Source organism: Grus americana, chromosome 6, assembly GCF_028858705.1.
Source record: "Grus americana isolate bGruAme1 chromosome 6, bGruAme1.mat, whole genome shotgun sequence".
Classification (NCBI taxonomy): domain Eukaryota; kingdom Metazoa; phylum Chordata; class Aves; order Gruiformes; family Gruidae; genus Grus; species Grus americana.
The window spans coordinates 7,381,863-7,399,838 of NC_072857.1; the positions used below are offsets into that span (position 1 = coordinate 7,381,863).

A 17,976-nucleotide genomic window follows, 5' to 3' on the forward strand; every position below is an offset into this window, starting at 1 on the left:
TAGTTTCATCTGCCTCGAGAAAATAATTTGATTTGTTATTACTGATAAAGCATAGTTAATCTTGAAACAAATACAAAAGTCTGAACTTTGTTCCATTTTAAAAAGTGTATGTTTTTTAAGGGATTTTTCTTTTTACTAATAAGCTGAAACATTTTACATCTTCACACTAGCAGTGCCTTCTCGTTCACTGAGATTATTGAAAGGTTACACAACATATACACGAGCTAACCCTGAAACCCCAGAGAGGCACAAGTCTATACCCATAGGTCTTCTCTTCACAGGAACACCAATGTGTGAGAGAGCAACTCTCCTAGACTACAAGGCACAAAAATCAAAACTGCACGTTCAAGGACTTAGTCACTCCCGAGTGCTTTTTAATACCAACCATACAGAGTTCAGCCCCATCACGATGCACTTCTTACCCGCTATTCAGTACCGCAAAGGATTTGAGTGTTTCCAATCTATGGGCTGTGGTGTAGACAGGACATGGCATGGGATGAAGGTTTTCCGTACCTTCAAAAGAAAATCAATTTTCTATTAAACTTTTCAAGACATCTTAAAGGTCCATTTGGTCTTATTTTCAATTATTCTGCAGAGGTGTCAAAGGCCTTTGCAAACACACAACTTTAATTTTTTCTTTAAAGCTCCATTAGTATACATATCTCCATTCGAGAGACACACCAGGGTGCATGTTTTTCCATCTCTAAGTACTTCCAGATACTAGGGAAGCAAAACAACTCTGAACATGATGTCAGATGCCAGGTCCTTAAAGAACTCAAGTTTAACATAGGAAAAAAAGAATTAGGAAGAAAGAAAGAAAAAAAAAAAAAAGACACACACACTCAGGCACAACAAATATTTCTACCTTGTAAATGTAACATTTTTTGCCCAAGCCCTCACCGCAAACCAATAATACCAGTCTTGGCCCCAGAACTCCCAAGTTCCTAGCTATGTGCTCAATCCTTCTAGGCCACATTAACTCAGTTTTAAACTAGGAAAGACTGCCTTCAAGTGCTGCAAAATTGAATCAATCACTGATTGACTAGTAAGAAGGTAATGATTTATAGTGTGCCTGAACTGACCTGAAGTAAGTGACAGCTCTGACTAGGAGAGGATCAGTGAATCCAAAGACTAAGCTCTGTTTCAACAGAAACAACCTACCGGCTACTTTCCACAAGCAAGTAGGTATTTTAAAAGCTAAGGCTGTGATTCTGTGAATTGCTCGAGAAAAAAAATAATATAAAAATTTGGAATCTCAAAGTAGTAATATTAAAAGCTGGAAGCAGATTCTATTTGAGATTTTTTCATTTTTGCTTAAATTCTTTCAAGGTACATTGATTTTCAGACTTTATATTGTTATGTTACTAGAGAATATGAAGGTATCTGAAATAGTTTATTTCCAGACAGTGGGAAATTTATTTAAAGCTAAATACAAGACCACTAGCTTTCTTATTCCCATTTAAACCAGCAAGAAACCTCACACTGACTTTTGCGGGTTTCATTTTCCCCATTTTGCATTAAGAGGCGACGAGGGGGGAAAGGGCGCAGAGACTGAGAACATACAGGAGAAGCTGTTGACTTGGTGAAAGGTTTTCACTTGCGGTTGTATTTCATACACATTTGTCTTACAGAAACTAAACTTTATTACTATCGTTTGTCATTAGAATAAGGATACCTACATATTATAATATTCTTAGAGGTTATATGGTTGGGGTCAACCACACCAAGCCAGATAACTGTCATTATGTCACGGTCTCAATCATGAACCAGTAATGAGCAACTTTTAAGGTATTTGTATCTAGTATCCTAGCTTATATCTAGTATCCTAATTACTAGACAGCATGATACAAGATTCAGTAGAGGAGACACCTTACATGGAGTTAGTCAATGAGTCACCAAAGAGATAGAGAAGGGTTTTACCCTTCATTAAGGCAAGGAGTAACAAAGTAGTCAATTAAATATAGGAAATTATATACATTTGGACCTCCAAAGAAATAAAGCATTGCCTGTTTAGTTAAGATGACTGGTCACACTAACCCCTGGATAAGAAAAATAAACTAGATTATGGTTAAAAGGTTTAATCTGTCTGCACCTCTTGTGAGACTTCAGAAGAGAGACTGACCACAAACACCTGCATATCTATGAAAACTCTCCAATTAGCACTATGGGAAGCCCCAAGAATGCAAGAAGAGGGAACACTTCACCACCACCACGTCAAAAAAGGCTCCAGCAAATCACGTAGACAAAGGGAGAGACAAACCTTTCCAGTTTAACCTTTGTAAATGTGCAAGTAAGTGAAGGTTTTCTCTCATTTCTTCATCCCTGATTTTACTATTTTGAATTTTGTAGATAAATGACTGTTTGCATTTTGCCTTAACTGTTTTGAAATGAGCAGTATCTCGAGTCATCTGGACAGATAAGTGGTGTCTGTCACAAGTGGTGTTCCCTGGGGCTCTGTATCCGAGCCAGTTCTGTTTAAATATCTTTATCAATGATCTGGACAAGGGAATCAAGCGCGCCCTCAGTAGGTTTGCAGACGACATCAAGTTGGGCAGGAACATTGATCTGCTGAAGGGTAGGAAGGCTCTAGAGAGGGATCTGGACAGGCTGCATGGATGGGCTGAGGCCAACTGTATGAGGTTCAACAAGGCCAAGTGAGGTTTCCTAACAATAGCTTTTTGTGAGAATTAAGACATTTGCGGGTGTGTACTACTACTGCTGTTCAGGACTGGTCTTCCACAGGAGGAAATAATGGAAATTATTAAACTCCATATATCTTAAACTACCTCACACAAGCTAATTTTTCTCAGTCACAACTTTCAGCATTTTAAGTCCCCTTCCCACTCCAAACCCTATGAAAAAATCTAACACAAACATACATATCCTTATTCAGATACGCCAGGAGATCGCAATCAATGCTTTTCACAAATACTCAAGGACTCTAACACAACACTCATGTTATAAAAAAGACTTTCTGCTTTTCTCTTCATTTTTCTTTTCCAAACTTTCCAACACCACCACCTCATTTACCCTAGACTCTCAGTTGCACTAAGCCACAAAGCTCCCCCAAGCTAGACCTCTTCAAGCCCACAGAGACTCCATGTGAGGAGTTCACACTTAGCTCCCAACCTTCCAAGCACTCGACACCAACTTGTATTGCTGTTCAGCAATCTGCGCTTTCCTCAAGGTTGCACATAGAGAAAAAAAAGCTAAATTCGTAATCCTTTCTTGCAGAAGCAGATGCCATGCCACCTCAAAGTACAGAGGATTACGTCACACATATGACTCTCCACTGAAAAGCATACGTACAGACAAGTGAAAATACTCTGATACAGGTTTTAGGGAGATCAAGAGCAACTGTGAGGATGGGAAGGAACCAAAAATCCCTAAAATCTTCTTTTCCATTCTGCTAACAGGATTACTTTCTTAGGACTGCTCTATGACTAACAAATGAGAATCTATCGAAATCTTCCATAAAACCATACAAAACATTGTATAAAAATGCAAAAACAGCCTAACAAATAAAAACAGTAACAACTTCCTCACAGTTACAACACAGTCATTCTAAAGTTCAACTACATTAACCTCTACTTCATGCAAGAAAATTCCACCTGGAGAAGTCTGAATACTCCCTTCTACGCTGATGACACCTGTGCTACTGGGAGATATACATGATATAACGCATTACAGTAACACATCTCTCTGGGAACAGAGGTCAACTTTAATAAGCTACCTGGAGTCCGAGTGACTTCAAAACACGTGCTCAAGTACTAGTAAGTACTTTGCTGAACTATGATCTAAAGCAAATCCAGATCCAAAAAAAAAAAAAAATCAAGAATTTACAAAGTAATCAGAATATGGAAGCCAGAAATTAGTATTTTTTCATCTCAGTAGGATAAGCAGGTATGTATTTTATAAACATTTATAACTCTACTATCTAATGGCTGGAGATGATCGTTTAGTTTCTACTTTCCCAGAAAGTTTAAAAGTTTTTAAGAATATAAGCAAAGGTTTCACTCATTACTCTAAATTATGACTTGGAAGGGAAACTGAAGTCTATTCTCTAGAGTTCCTTTTCTTGATCTCACCATGGCTCATAAATGTGGCTTTACTAGAAGAAATTTGGGGTTAACCTCACATTAGATAAAGCCTTTCCTCTATTTCTCTCTGTACAGAAATATTTGTACAATTTTGATGAGTAAAGACAAAAAGAGCATGGTCAAATCAAAAATAGTGCTGTCACAGCAAAAATAAAAAATTCATAATGAACTGCAAAGACCTATTGTGGCACTCTCTGCTTAAACCCAGAAGGATTTTTTTCATTTATTAACACCCTGCTCTTGTTCAACAGCATACTAATGAAGTTAATCTAAAGGCTAAATTTCAATTATGAATCACAGAACCGCATCTCTGCTCCCTGATTGCTCAGATAATCTGTATCAAGCCTTCTCCTATACAAAGCACAATGGTTGACTGCAGCTAAAAGTTCCCAAACATCAGAAATATTCAGTCCAGAAGGTAAAATCTGACAAACACCTGTTTTCACATCCATTCAATAACTCTGTGGCAAAGTAATGATTTCTAATAACTTGACAGACTGCTCACTCACTTAAAATACGCTGCACAGGTTTGAACGATAAAAGGAACAGCAAATGTTTAAATCTCTCAGGCTTGCAGCCAAGACAAAGTCTTCAGCCAGAGTTAAAAAAAAAAAAAAAAAAGGCGTTTCCATTTGCTAAAATTAATAGGAGAAAATGTTTTCCTCTCGAGTACCTATGATGCATTTGTCCTGGAACGTTTGTCCCAAGAGAACCACCAAAGGAAAACTCAGATCAGCGAGAGGCAGTGCATCACTTGCCAATTAATATGCATGACTACAGACCAAGATGTGGTGTTTCATGACATGTCAAGGCAGCTCAAATAAGGAGCTGAAGCCACAGAACTGGAAAAAACACAAAATATGAGTAATAACGACAACCTGGGTCATTTGCTTCCAATTGCTTCTGCAAACGGAGGAGTGATGAATGCTCACAAGAACACCAAACCATGTTGCTATCCCATCTGAAAGACTGATACGAAGGAAACATTGCATCTGCTTTTTAACAAGACAATAAAGACAATAAAGTTGAACAGCCAGCCGTTAGTTTTCAGCTGCGAGGACGAGGCACGGAAGGACTGCTCGCTTCTGATGGGAGCCAACGGGAACCAGAACATGGGAAAGTCACAAGTTCCAACTTACCACAAACCTGGGTCAAAGAAAGCAGAACCTTCCAAATGACGTCTCAAAAGCATTTTCACCATACAGTGCATGCGATTTCCAGATAATATAAAACTCCAGGGTCAATGCCTCCATTTCTCACAGGGAAGGAAATCCAGCAAGAGTAAATGCACCGTAACCAATCATTATCTGACCATCTCTAGGAATAAAAACTTCAGAGGAGATTTTCTTCCAATCCTAGGACACCACCGTGATAAATTCCTGCTTTACACATGCCTATCAGTTCCCGTTCATACTGAGAGAGTCAAGCTCAAACACAAGTCAGGTATATTCGACTACTTTTTCACTGAGTAGTAAGACCTTTCTCCCCCCCGCCCTTTCAAGTTAGACCAAGTCAAACATGTACACCCACACCTTCGCAGCAGCCACTGCACAACCGAACCTTTCTACTGTCCTAAACACAAATACTAATTCCTACAATTCTTCCGTTCTAGCTCTTCAGGATGTAAGCACAAAGAGTGCAAATTTTCTACCTCCAGGCTCAGTCTACTGGTACCCCCTTTCACTGCCTTTATCTTTCAAGTACATGTCACCCAGTGGGAAGTGATCAATGCCTAAACAATCCTCAGACTTTTTAATAATGTTTTTCTAAAAAGTCATGAAAATAAGTTCTTATCATTAAAAATGCAAATGAGATTTTTTCCAGATTGCCAAGATATTCATAATGTTATCTGATTTGGCAATACTGCCCACTACAACACTGACACATATATGCAAAAAAATTTGGCAATTACATACTTTCAAAGTGCAAAATCCTCTCATTGTCAAATACCAAAACAGGCACTTTGCTTTTGTGTTTGACTGGATCCTGTGCAAGTTTTCCTCCGTGCCTTAGTCCTTAAATAAGCTGTTTCTCAGCAACACGCTCATATTTGTCAGACTGAGTGATAGGCACACACGTATATGCTTAGCAATATGCTTGGTGGAAGCAGGGCAGTTGTCGTTCATAGTTTTTCCTGAAATACATCTTAATTGAGTAGCAGCATTACACCACAAATGAGCCAGAAGAAAGGCCAACAATAATGACAGACCACTAGAAATAATCTGTTGTCTTCTGGGTAAACTGTTCAATGCTAAAACTTATTATCTGCAAAAGCACCTTTTGAATCACTTTTGTTTTGCCCTGTGGAATACCTTAATGTTTCTATTGGTAATAAAATTTCTGGCTTGCAATACTGCCCTCGTCTATAAGACTGCAAGAGAAGGGAAAAGAAAAGATGAAAACAGGGAAACACAGAACTGCTGTTATTATTAAACCTTTAAGTTACAGAGTTAATTCCAGCTAAACATTTTTATCTGTTGCACTGTTTATATGAAGTGGATTTTTTTTCCAGCAAGGAAATCTAATTGTTGCACCCGAGTGTCAAACAACTCCATGGTCATCTATATCCGCACCGCCTGTACTTCTGCTACAAGTAATCTGTTAAGCAGCACATCCCCAGCTGGGGACTGTAATTAGGGTGCAAACTGCCATACAATCCCCTTGCCAGATTGATGAAGGAGACCTCTTACAAGGTGATCCAGAAGGCAGTGTTGAGACCATTAATCATTTATCCGTCGAGGAGAATACAAAAAGCTCTGCCACCAAGAGCATTACACTGCAAAAGTATCTTGACAAAACTAACACCTAAAAAACTAGTGAAGTTTTAATTATAAGGTCAGGCATTTGTTGCTGTAGTATTTTGAAAAGTTTTAGGTAAGTTCACATCTAAAAATAGATATTCAGATTTCAGACAGAATTTGACACTTGTACTTTGCTACTCCTTTTAAAAGCTTAATAATGATCAGCTCAGAGGTTTTTTTAGCTTTGCTAGCAGCATCCCCAGATAGCGAACAAATGTAACAGTAATCTACAGAGCAAGCTTAAATACACTGCCAGGCTGCCAGCATTTCCACCTGCAACTATTTATTTTGGGGATTTGAATCCATGGAAAATGCAAGTATTTTCTATAATGTGTAACCACAGATATTGTTAGTACAGTTCAGTCTACAGTGAGAGCACCTGCCTGATGGGGTCTTCACTGTCCATCCTGAGCACGCAAGCCTTGACGCTGTCGAACATCAGCTAAAATTTTAAAAATATGTTTACTATAATGAAATACCTCCAAGTATTTAAAGTTGAGTTCAAGCTTAAGCGTTTCCCTTCTTCATTCTTATTTGATCCAATAAGCAAGCCTGAATCATCCTGGCAGAAGTCGTGAAACTACTAAGGGACCTTGACAGGCTTGAGAGGTGGGCCTGTGCGAACCCCATGAAGTTCAACAAGTGCAAGGTCCTGCACGTGGGTCAGTGCAATCCCAAGCATGACTATAGGCTGGGCAAGGAATGGATTGCAAGCAGCCCTGAAGAGAAGGACTTGGGGGTATGGATTGATGAGAAGCTCAACATGAGCCAGCAGTGTGCGCTTGCAGCCCAGAAAGCCAACCGTGTCCTGGGCTGCATCAAAAGGGGTGCAACCAGCAGGTCGAGGGAGGTGATCCTGCCCCTCTACTCTGCTCTCATGAGACCCCACCTGGAGTACTGCATCCAGCTCTGGGGGCCCCAGTACAGGAGAGACATGGAGCTGTTGGAGAGAGTCCAGAGGAGGGCCACGAAGCTGATCAGAGGGATGGAGCACCTCTCCTGTGAGGACAGGCTGAGAGAGTTGGGGTTGTTCAGCCTGGAGAAAAGGCGGCTCCGGGGAGATCTAATTGCAGCTTACCAGTATCTGAAGGGGGCCTACAGGAAAGCTGGTGAGGGACTGTTTATCAGGGAGTGTAGTGACAGGACAAGGCGTAATGGGTTTAAGCTGAAGGAGGGTCGATTTAGATTAGCTGTTAGAAAGAAATTCTTTACTGTTAGAGTGGTGAGGTACTGGAACAGGTTGCAGATGCCCCATCCCTGGAAGTGTTCAAGGCCAGGTTGGATGAGGCTTTGGGCAACGTGGTCTAGTGGAGGGTGTCCCTGCCCATGGCAGGGGGGTTGGAACTAGATGATCTTTGAGGTCCCTTCCAACCCAAACCATTCTATGATTCTATGATTCTACTAGCATAAAAATGCAAAAATCAAGATCACTTACGTAGTCTAAGGATATATTGCTACAGTTTGAAATATTTTTCTTTGGAAACAAGTTTTTAACCTTCTTTAGTATGCAACCTCATATTTTGCTTACCACACACCATCCAAGATGATTCACATCAAAAGTTTCTTAGCTATATCCATCAGCTTCACATACATTTCTCCTGAGCCCAGCCTGAGGAGGAGCCAGTGGGTTACGGAGAGGGGAGGAGGTGTGCTCCTCCCTTCCCTCCCTCAAATTACCTGGAATTTAACAGAATTGCCAAGGAGACTTCTGCTGCTTCAAAAGCAAGCAAAATCTATTCTGTACAACTATCTACTAGACTAACAGAAAATATATTTTCCTGTAGAATGTGCAATAGGGAGGAAACTTAATCCAAACACATCATTACATAGTGCAACAGGATTTTCTTACAAACTAAAAACTATTTCAGTGAAGACGAGCTCCTAGTAACTTAGCCTAAAAATCAGTCAGCAGGCATGTACTTTTTTTTTTTTAACTGAAAAAGACAAATCCAAAACATTTTCCACAGATCATCAGCAAGCATATCTGAAAACAAGAGGAGGAAAAAAAAAATCTGCCACCTGTGGCTATGAAGTTAAACCAATTTAAATATTTAAAAAACATTCTTGTTTGCAAGTTATGATACTTCCCCCACAACCCTCCCCATTCCCTAGAGACAAGAAGATTTTTTCTAAAGGACACAGCGAGGGAAGCAGAGAGTCAAGAAAGCATCCCTGGAGCAAGGAAAGCCCAACAAAATTTTTAGCATCATGTGCCTTTACAATGAGGATCCTTTTGCAAACATAACTGTAGACACAATAAAGCTTTTTATTTGTTTCTGCAACACTGCGAAACTTCGATTTCCAAAATCCTTGCTTGCATGAATAAGCATGCAAGTAATCTTCTGAATATGTTAGTGAGAGAAGGAAAGCAGAAATAGCTTCATTATCATTACACAGAATCTTACAGGCAGCTGTGGAAATCCAAGTTTCTTAAAAATTATTGCCGCGATGAAACACCATAATCCATTTCAACAGCAAGTTCTATCATATATCACTGACTCCCTCAATATTTACATTTTTCCAATAGAGCCTGAACTAACGATAAGAGCTCAGCAACACAGTAGGAGCATGCACAGGATAATCCACATATTCTAAGCCACCATGTCTTTTTAATAGGAGTCAGTAACATTAAAACATCACCCAAGAGAACAGAGCATAACTTGCAAACACAAAGATGGAAAATCAAGTGTGCCATCATTTACTGAAAGGCTGCAATAACAATCTAGCAGAGACTTAACATAATTTTAAAAAATTAGAAAAAAGATCTTTATGCTGAATGACCCAAGGCAATCCGGTGACACACTGCAACATCCAATCCTGCTGTTAATATTTCTTGCAGCTTGACCCTGCACATCCAAGGCAATGGAATAGAAAACATTAAACATTGCACACAACTGAAGTAACGCTGCAATACTTCAAGCAGTTAACACCCAAGTTACTAGTATGTTGATCTTATTTTGGAGTTACAAGGAAAAAACCCGCCCCACATTTTTTTGAGTCTTGCTGTGTCATCACTGGCATTAATATTGCTCTCATCCTCAAGCAAGCCCTTAAAGACTCTGGTCCTTTATATCCTTTAAAGGGAGCAATTAATGCTGCTATCCAAAGTTTCTGACCTTTAGCTCTCAGTCCCAGTAGTGTTATTCAGATTTTTCTTTTCAAGTTTAGCCGAAAATAGTAACTATTTGTGTCTTCCTAAAGGCAGACATGCATTAATCCTAACCACAAACTTGAGTCAATTTTGGAAAAGTAATTCCCAAAGTTTTCGCCTCCAAATGTGCTCCTCTGCAGGATCAGATGCCTCCCAAAGCCTGCGTGCTGAAAAATCAGCTCGGATGTTCTGCCTTCCAGAGGTATTTTGGAAAATTGTTTTGAAAATGCTTTCACAGCTCCATGAATTTTAGCATCCCATATTGCATTGCCCCTCATCATCCTCTGCAGGAGGATGACTATTGCTATGATTATTTTCAGTCAAGCCAAAGTGCTAAGTTCCATTTCCTTTATTCCTGCTAACACTGCTCCCCACTCAGCCCTCCAGCCCCTCTTTCTTCTCCACAAAATTATTTATTCAGCTTCCCTGTTGCATCTTTCAGGAATATTCCCCAAGGAACATCCCAGAATCAGAGTTATATACTTATTATCTGTTGTCTTCATCTCATTTGTATTTTAAAACCAAACACAGAGGCTGATACCTAGAAAGCCACTAAAGCACGTCATTTTCAGAACTACCCCATGAAGGTATCTTGCATTTTATTTTCAAAGTATAATTAATGTGTGCAGCCTTTTACGAGGTGCCAAATACCTTGTGCACATCCCCAAAAAAATCGAATATATCCTATCCCTCCCAATCTCTCTCACCAAAAAAAAAAAAACCCAAATCTGATAATTCTAGCCCATCGGTACCATTCTGCATTAAACCTTTCCTGATATGAAAGTCGTTACAGCTCATCTGGAAGACTGACAAGCTAATACTTCTCTAGACCCAGAGAAAGGGTACTCCACACCCGAGACTCTTCCAACTAGCCAGGGAAAAAGTTACACTTATTTAAACAGAGAAAGCGCCAGGCTCAGCTAGCGCTGCGCAGGGAAGAGGCAATCAACTTGACAGTAAATGTAATTAGTGTTATACTTCCTGCCAAAATTAGACATGATATAAGCAGATATATCAAATGAATTTGACATGATATATTACCATTGATGTAGCTAAATATATAAAATGAAAGGGGGGGGTGGCTTGGCTTTTGGCAGGATGGGAGTAGGGTGGGTTTTTTTATTTTAAGGAAAAAAAACAAATCTTGACGTGCATGCTTCCATCATTTCTGTCTCCATCTTGTTTGTTCATTAAAGTTTCTCCTCTCCTTTCTAGTTCCTATTTCCATCATGGTCAGTGACACAAAACATCCTTTTTGTGCAGCTCACTAAAAATCGAAGCTGCATCACATGTCTTTTCTTCCCTCCTTGTCATTCAGAGACTTCAACCCATTTGCTTTCTGAACACATCTGCAGTCCGAATCTGTTTCCCAACACCAGCTCACTTGTTTGCCTTTCCCATTTCTCATTTGCACTCACCAAAACTCTTTCCCATCATCTCACATCTCCATTCCAAATTGCCACCATCTCCTGGCTGTCACTCACATATCCTTTTTCCCTAGTCCCAATACCAAATTTGTCATCTTTGCAAACTTCCTAGTATGAGCAATTTTCTATTATTTTAAACACATTCTACTGTTTTCCTTCCTACGAACCACACATTTATCTCACTGCTCCCTGTAAAGCTTCTCCACATTTGCTCGTTCTTCCACCAAGTTAGCTTCAGTACAATGCATTGTCCCTGTCCCTGTTTTTCCTGATCATTTCAGTACGCTGAGCAAACACCTCACACTCATTTCACATCTCTCTGCATTTAGCAAAACAACGTAAATTAACACAGTAGTACAGTGACCTCTGCAAAGAAATCCTTCCCTACCAAACTCCAGCCTCAAGCTCCACAGATACAAAAACCCAAGCAGAGCATCATCTAGAACTAAAAAGTATTAACAAAAACCTCAGAAAATAACTTATTTGAGAGCTACTCTATCAAACGTATGTTTTTAATACCTAACGTAGATACTGGAGAAGGAGAGAGAATCATTCCCAGCTCAACACCGAAGCAGAAGTAACGAGAAGACAGTAATCCGCAACACTCTCAGAGTTGGACCTGGAGATTAACAGGCTTTTCTGTTCAATGGAAAAAAATATTTAAAAATAAAAGCACACACACCCCACATCTCCCTTCCCAAAAGAAAAAAGAACTGAATGCTTATTTTCTTGCTTGCTTTTGCTAGAAACCAAAGCCAAAGCTTTCACTTAGAGGCAGCCAAGTTTTATTCCAGAAAAATAACCTCTTCGTTTGGGAGAAATTTAACCTTTTGCTTATTTTGTTTCCATTTTGAATCAAAGTTTCAATTAAAAAATATTATAATGAAATCCTGCAACGTTTAGACAAAATTCAACAAGTTCCCAAATCATTATATCTCTCAAACAGTGACCTTTCACTAGTAATACACTGTCCATGGACCAAGCTGTGTCCTCCCCAAATGGAAGCTCTGGGCTGCTGTTTTAGGCAGCACCTGAACTTGCCACTAAAGTACTTGAGATGGAAAAAATCCAGGCCAAGCAGAGGTATTTATGACTTTTTTTGATGGAAAGTTTAAAAATTACTTTACCCCAAAAAAGAAGTCTTTAACTGGACTTGTCTTTGCTGTTCCAGCAAACACAGAGCATATTGCCGTTCATCTCCTGACAAATTACTCTCCAGGAGAATACAAATCATCTGTGCTGAGCTTCAGAAAGGCTCTGGAAGAGAGCTCTGTTTCAACCCACTAGAGACAAAAAGCCAGCCACAAAACAGACTCCATCCCAGTGGAAAGCCTCCCTCGCTCATAAACAAGAGTTTTAATCCCGTTCATTAACAGCTGGATTGCACTCACCTTTATTGTGCTACATCTTCAGGTCGCTCTTCCATCCAGTACACATTTTGCTGTGGGCGTATCTCTGTTCTATTAACAACTGTAATATAATTCAATACGTATTCCTACAAAGGACAAATTGTTTTCCTGACTGATTTAAAACATTTCACAAGACGGAGCATAGCTGAATTTTTAAACAGCAAAACAAGACACACAAAAAAAAAAACCCACTACTGTTTCTGTTGGGATGGTTTTGTAAAATAAAGTTTGCCATGTCTGTCAAGCCTCCCACCACCTAAGCTTTCTTTCATGAATTAATGCCGCACACTAAAAACTGATACTACATAAACTGTACATCATTGCTACAGATAGTTGCAATCACAGACCCTGCTGCTTTCGCCATTACTAAAACTGTATATCGTGTTTACTACGGCTCTCCGACATGAATTGCAGAATCTCAAATATTTGCAGCCTACAGTTTTCTAAGTATCTCAGAAGGCATACGTTAATGCCCAGGAATCATTACCCCCGTTTTGCACAACCCTCAGCCTCACTGCTCTGCTCTCTACTATCTGCTGACATCAATTTTGCAATGAAAACCCAGCAATTCAGTGAGAATAGATGCCTAAGCAAAGATAAAAATGTCTATCTAAAGACTCTCGCTCTCCTGTTATACATGTATTAAAAGAAAGAAAAAAACCCAACTTTAATATATATATATTTATATATCCTACCAACTCTCCACAATCTTCTGTTCAAAAAACCAGCAGATGGAAACCCAAGCCGCTCTCACCATGTGCTGAAACACCACCAATAAGAATTACGAGCTACTGTGGGAGATGGATCGGAAACGGCCACCAATACACCTAACAACTGACGAGATTGTTTCATTTCATCTTTCGCTTGGAAGGCTACGCCAGTCTGAAAGAGCCAAACGGCACATAGCGTCTTCCTGTCCAACCTTGGCAACCTGAAGACAGACAAGGAGTCCCCCTCACCCTGAGCAAGGCTGGGACCAGAAGCTTGCCACCTTAATTTAGGCTATCTTCAACCTTTCAAAAATACCCACTATTCACTACCAGAATATCCCTTTTCCACAGAAACACTTACATTTTCTGTTTCAGCAACTGAGTCAGGAGGGTGACTATTTCTCCACTTTCTGATAGTTTTCAAGTAGTTTTAAATGTTCATTTCTTTTATGAAACCATTTATTTTCCCTCTCTCCTCGTTCACACTACTCTAAGTGCACATCACCTCAGCTCAAATACTTTCCATACCTTACTGCACTGCAACTGGGTTTGCACGCCTTGCCTTTATCAGCAGGCACTTTGCATCGCCTGTGGGAATCAGCAGGTTCGCTCACGTGTTATCCCGTCCCCACTAGTGCCCACCCAGCACATGCGTGGATACCATACATCACACACATACGTTCTGGCTCTGCTCGGCAGCCCCGCAGAGGGCTGGTTTCCAACCCTAAGCAAAGGGGACAGTGCTGGAACAGGCAGGCAGGTACAGGGAGGCACAATCCACTGGATAAGATGAAGACAGCTTAGGCAGGTAGAATTTACTACATCATTAATACAGTTTTTCCTTTCCTCTCCCAGGGGTTCTTGAATCTCTCTTCCCTCACCCATTTCATACACTTGCTGAAAACAGCTGCCCTCTATATGAGTGCAGGTGGGAAAAAAACCAACAACTGCCTTTTAAAGGTAGCTAGCTTATTTTCAGACATAAAATATAAGCATTAGCTAGATGAGACTCAACAGAAAAGAGAAAGCAACCAAAAAGCTTTCCCAAAAAAATTGGCAGATGTTGTTTCAATCAGAATAAAAGCTTAACAAATAAACATAATAGAAAGGAATCACAACTAAAAGCATTCCCAACAAAAATGATGCAGCATGTCCTAAAGTGTTTAAGCTAAATACAGCAGAAGGGCAAAGGAATGCCTACAGATGACTCAATAAGGAGGTATTCAAAGCAGAAACAGCATTACCAGCATGTTTATAGAAAGCTTGCTAGTCCGAAGCACGGTGTTTTTCGGTTGTCATGTTCAAAACAAGACTGCAGACAACAAGCACTTGTGCTCAGACGCTGAAGTAACACAGGACAGTTTGTCAGTGACTCGAGGCTGGACCTCTGCAGGCTCACAGAGCTAGCAGAGAAACCTGCAGTCCTCACAGAGTTTCTGGTTTTAAATGACCCACAGAACTTTTTTATCCCCTGGGATTTTTTTTTTTTCCAAATAAACAGTACTTTGTCTGCAGTGCTTTCCCTGTTTCCCCTACCACAGTACTCACTTCATCACCACCCTGGAAGCAGCTTTGGACGTGGTGGGATGCACGGCTTCCAGGATGAGCACCGCAGGGTCCAGCATCCACCAGCGCTGCCCTGGCCTCACTGGCAATCACATCTCCATTTCACAGCACGCCCTCCCACTTACTTTACTTTACATTATCTTGGGGCAAATAACAGAAAAGCTGGCTTTACCTATATCTGGAATGCTATCTCATAATACATCATAAACTGACTTTCTTTTTTTTCTTTAAAGCTAGGGAAAAGAGCTGGAGTGGCGCGTGGGCAAAACCTCATGGCATGGGAGGACCCAGAATACAGCAAACAACAAGCCACAACAGCACAGAGATTTTTGGCCAGGAAGTTGATTCTGTCATATCGTGAAACTCAGTTATAATGAGGCAAGACAGTCCATCCATAACTTCTAAACATCTCAGGTTTACAAGCAAACACATAAGCTCTCACCCCTAGGCAGTCCCAGCAGCACTCCCTTTCCTCAGCCGCCCTGGTAATGCAGGAGCCTGCAAATTGCAGCCAGGACAAGACAAATTTTCTTTTTTTATTGTGTTAATAAAGAACAAAGCAACTATGTTTTGTCAAAACAATGCTTTTGTCTCACCACACTGAAACATAAACGCCTGAGATTAAAGAAAGTTCCCAACAACTGACAACCTAGACACGTACTTTTTTAAGATACTTCGAGAAGTCCAGCAGGACAGTTTCCCTCACCTACAAAACGCTCCGAGAAGTTCCCAGAATCGCCTTTGCACCGGTCGGCTCGAACAGACAGGGTTCTGTTTTCCCACCTTCCAGCCCATGGATAGCACTGAACCCCAGCACAGCACACACCATTAAAGCACAGCATATACGTCTAATGGAAAACGGAGAACTTACCTCCCTGAACAACAGCCTGGAGGCACCTCCATCACCTCTTTCATCTGCAACAGCATCCCTGTTGCTCAGATTTCATAATCCCCTTCGGTTAAGGTACATGGGTGCAGGCAGCATTGCAGGGCAGGGAAGCAGAACAGACACAGGTATTCATGTTGTCGGCGCAGCACCGTCAACTCAGGGCATTTTTTTTATTATTTTATTATCCCACTCTTTGCTTACAGCCTGCACAGCCAGATGGGCTTAGTTGCCTTGGACACCTGGATAGGACCGTTCACATCACAGCACATCTTCCACCACGACCCTCCTGCCCACCTACCAACAGCAACGGGGGATCAAAACCTTCCAAAGCGCAACCATCACCTGGTTTTTCCACTCCCCAAAACCATTCTCACATCGCTACCTTTGTGCCATTATTCAGCAGCAAGCTTGGCACGGGGTACCCGCAGCATCTGGCATGTCTCACCTGCTCCAGCTCATGTTCCTTACGTGCCCCCCTCTGTTACCAGCCACTGGGATATTTGCTGCTGTGCCCACATACAAAAGGAGCAAGTGTCTAAAACAGGCAAGAGAGCTCTGCTGATCTGTCTGAGGGCAAGACGTAAGAGACTGAATGCTGCTTAGGGGAAAATAAAAACCCAAATTGTACTGAAGTGCAAGGAGACCTGTGGGAATCCCCACTTCTTACTTGCAAACCCCAGAACTTTTGTGCCATCAAAGGCAGCTAAAAGCAGCAGCCTGAGTGCCTCCTACCAGAGCAGTGTGTCAGCAAACACACGTCAGTGTGATTCTTATCAGTAAGGCTTTCTAGTGAAAAGATGTCCCTAGAAAGCAGTCACTGCAAATACAGTTTTCCTGAATATCATTACTGATCCAGAAGTAATGAAAGAGCAGATAATATGGCCCCAGGGTACAAATCAACCACCTACCCTAATGCATACAGATGGAGCTCAACAGCTCTTCTGGTCTTCCATTACCAGAGTGAAATGGGATCTCTGAAACACCATCGTGGCAAAGCAGAAGAGAAGCTTACTAATGAGGAGTGTTTATTTTTGCTTCTTCAGAAAATGCTTTTAAATGCCACAATCTGAAAAAAATTCTGTTTTCATGTATGAAGTTGAGTAGACATAGCTTCCCCTCAGAGAACCAAGATAAAAAAGCAGAGCGTACAACCTGCTCTTCCCTGATTTTGCAGAAAAGGCTTTGCAGAAAACAGTGTCTACATACTTTTTGTAATAAGCCATGATGAAACTTTATCCGGTCCCACAAAAGAAAGTAGCAAAACTCATAACTTACAGCAGGATCATGCTCCTCTTCCTGATGTTCGCATCAGTTAAAGCGGTAACTTCCACAATGCTCTAAAACCGACTCGGCAAAGGTATAAGGTACAGGCAGGCACAGAATCTCGCCGCTTCCATCCTGAGGAAAATTTAGCACTTCACACCAAGAGCCTACTCCCGCACAGACGTGATGTTATGCATTCCGAGCTTGTCACATCCCCAACAACCAGCCAAGTCAACGTGCAGCGCCGCACACACATGGCACACCCCGATGTACCTATCTTTGAGAAGCATCCCTGCGCTCTAGCATGTCGCTTTAATGCTATCCCTTTCACCTTTGGCATGACATTACTTAAACTCCACTGAAATCTTTTCAGAAACTAAAGAGTTCACCACTTTTTAAATCAGTTCCTTAAAGTTTGAAGCTTTTATGCTGCAAGTTGAAGACTCACACAAGGCACCTGTGTGACAAGGCACAAGAAACAGCAGCTCTACCAGTCACCACAACCTCTCTCAGGCACTTTCAGCGATCCCCGGTTCTAACAGGTACATTACCCTGCACATACAATAAAGACATCCCCTCCACAGCTTCTTTCAAAAATCACATTCTCAGGAAATCAATTCTTTAAGCTGATTTTTTTGTTTTCATTAGAGGAATTAAACA

At 40.9% G+C, this 17,976-nt stretch overlaps 1 protein-coding gene across 3 annotated transcripts in view; it reads right to left on the bottom strand.

Annotated features, from left to right (window-relative positions):
* THSD7B (thrombospondin type 1 domain containing 7B) overlaps positions 1–17,976 on the bottom strand; it is a 358,700-nt gene that overhangs the window by 307,017 nt on the left and 33,707 nt on the right. The window contains exon 2 of one of the 3 annotated variants that reach the window (XM_054830722.1): positions 423–513. The exons of the other annotated variants lie outside the window; for them this stretch is intronic. The gene's annotated coding sequence lies outside the window, so the exon portion shown is untranslated. The remainder of the gene's footprint in view (positions 1–422; positions 514–17,976) is intronic. 3 annotated transcript variants of the gene reach the window in all.